This window comes from Apium graveolens, chromosome 5 (genome assembly GCF_009905375.1).
Source record: "Apium graveolens cultivar Ventura chromosome 5, ASM990537v1, whole genome shotgun sequence".
Taxonomy (NCBI): domain Eukaryota; kingdom Viridiplantae; phylum Streptophyta; class Magnoliopsida; order Apiales; family Apiaceae; genus Apium; species Apium graveolens.
The window spans coordinates 90,794,307-90,796,954 of record NC_133651.1 but is presented as its reverse complement, the minus strand read 5'-3'; the positions used below and the strand labels follow the sequence as shown (position 1 = coordinate 90,796,954).

Sequence of the window (2,648 nt, the reverse complement as noted above, 5' to 3'; positions counted from 1 at the left end):
TCAGGAGTATAGAAGGTCAACGCGCCCGTGCTGGTGAAGCGCGCGGCCGCGTCAGGTCGGGATGAAAGAATCCTGATTCTCTTACAATTCTGATTTCTGGGCTTCTAATCTGCATGGGCTGTTATATAATGACAACTTAAGATCATTTTTCAATAAGGAGACATAACAAAGCTTAAGGAGAGATCGACGATAAGACTTATAGCATAATTCAACGAAGGCGAAGAAGACCTAGTTTATTCTTGTGATTCTTTGTTCTAAGTTATAATCTTGGATGCTCGTTTCTTGTTTGTTGAACCTATACTCTTGTTACGTACTTGGTTTATTATTTATTCAGTATAAAGGTTACATTTATTATACCATGCTTTCATCGAAATCCACGTTGATGATGAGTTCGATTATGGGCTAATCGTTATCATGGGGTTCTAGCGGATTTACTCATGGATTTCTTTAGTTAATTTGTTTCGATACCTTAGTGTGTGGTGATTGTATGATATCCTAGTATTGGTTGTGCTTATTCATCTTATGAGCGTCACGAACTTATAAGATAGCGTGTTAATCTCTTTTGAAGCGAAAGTGAATTTAGGGGTTTAGAACTTGCCATGCTAGCATAGGTTCATGTATTTGATATGCATGATTTGTAGGTAATTTTAACCATCTTACTTGCCCTATGTAATCATAACAGATAATTTGCGCATTAAACCGTTATGTTGTCAAATTCTATAGGCATATAGGGTCTCAATATAATTGGTGTCTATTCAGATTCTATCTCTTTTGTGGATGTCTTGTAGTAGGGTATTTGTACAATGAAAGTTGGCGTTTACTAGTTTTGTGTTATCTGATTAGTGTCATCACCATTACATGCTAAGGTTAAGAACAAAAAGGCTATTGAATGAAGTAGTAATAAAGTTAGAATCCCATGTTTGTGTCATATAGTAATCAATCTCTTTTAATCTCTTAGTTAATGTTCTTTAGTATAATCTCTTAGTTAATCGTAGTTATAAACAATCTCAATTTGTGATCATCTTAGCATTGAATAATAATCATCATATTGTTGCATAATTACATTGATTGAACTTAACCTAAACCAGTCTATGTGGGAACGAAGTAGAAATAAATCTATATTACTTGCGATCGTGTATACTTGAATATTAACGCGTGTTTTCATCCTAACAAGTTTTTGGCACCGCTGTCGGGGACTCGGTGTTAATTTTTAGTTTATGTGCTTGACATCAGTGTTCATTAAAGTTCATTGACTCGGATATTTTACTTACTTGTTGTTTGTTGCTTTTTCAGGTACTCTAGAGAGCGTGTATACTAATGCGTTCTCAACTTCGAAAGAGAATACTGGAAAAAGCAGAGGAGAAAGTTAAAGAAGAAATCTCAGTTGAGAAAGAAGTAGAAGCTCTTGTTGCAATGGGTGAACCAGAAGCGAATACAAAGGCTTTGATGGACTATTCTCATCCAAAGATCAATAATATTCAGTCTAGCATTGTTCGACCAGCCATGACGGCTAACACTTTTGAAATGAAAGCTAGCACGATTAAGATGATACAAAATTCAGTTCAGTTTGGGGGTTTTCCAACGGAAGATCCCAACATGTACAATAGAGATTTCATCGAGATCTACGACACTTTCAAATTCAATAATGTTACCGAAGATGCTATTAAGCTAAGGCTTTTCCCGTTTTCTCTAAGGGACAAAGCTAAGAGCTGGTTACATTCTCTACCACTATGCTCTATCACCAAATGGGAAGAACTCACACAAAAATTCCTTACTAAGTTCTTCCTTATGGCCAAGACCGCTGCAATCAGAAACACACTTACTCAATTTGCTCAGTAATCTGGAGAATCTTTATGTGAGGCTTGGGATCGCTACAAAGAGATGCTTAGAAAGTGTCCTCACCATGGGATTCATGACTGGATGATCATTAACTGCTTTATAATGGATTGGGTGCTACTTTTAGACCCATGCTTAATACATCATCAGGAGGAGCCTTATGGGCTAAAAGCTATGACGAAGCTTATGAATTGATTGAGCTGATGGCTGCCAATGAATACCAGAACCCAACTCAGACACTAACTCAAGGCAAGGTAGCAGGAATTCTGGAGGTAGATGCAGCTACTGCTATAGCTGCTCAGCTTAAGGCTTTGACGATGAAGGTGGATTCTTTGGCTAATTATGGAGTTTATCAAATTATTAGTGTATGTGAGCTTTATGTTGGTGCCCATGAGATGAAGCAGTGTGTTATTTCTAGAGAATCATCTCAGTTTGTGAGCAACTTTTAGAGGTCGCAGTAGTCTGTTCCAGCCACATATCATCCCAACAACTGCAATCATCCTAACTTCAGCTGGAGCAATACTCAAAATGCGGTACAACATCCTTATCAGCAGTATGCAGTAAAGCAACACAACCCTCCTAGTTTTCAGCAACCGCAATATGCACCAAGACAACAACTCCAGCTGCAACAATCTAATGAAAAATCTGAATTGGAGAATCAAATTGGTCAGATTGCCAATGCCTTGCTGAATCGTCAACCTGGCTCACTACCTAGGGACACAGATGTTCCAGAAAAGAAGGAAGCTAAAGAGCAGGTTAAGGCAATCACATTGAGGTCTGGGAAGGTTGCAAATCCCGAAAGACCTCAAGTT

General features: G+C 38.0%; 1 non-coding gene across 1 annotated transcript; it reads right to left on the bottom strand.

The window, feature by feature from the left end:
• Positions 1-1,803: 1,803 nt before the first annotated feature.
• LOC141663295 (small nucleolar RNA R71) lies at positions 1,804-1,910 on the bottom strand. Its single transcript, XR_012551373.1, has one exon. It is a non-coding gene; the product is annotated as a small nucleolar RNA R71 (small nucleolar RNA).
• Positions 1,911-2,648: the final 738 nt, after the last annotated feature.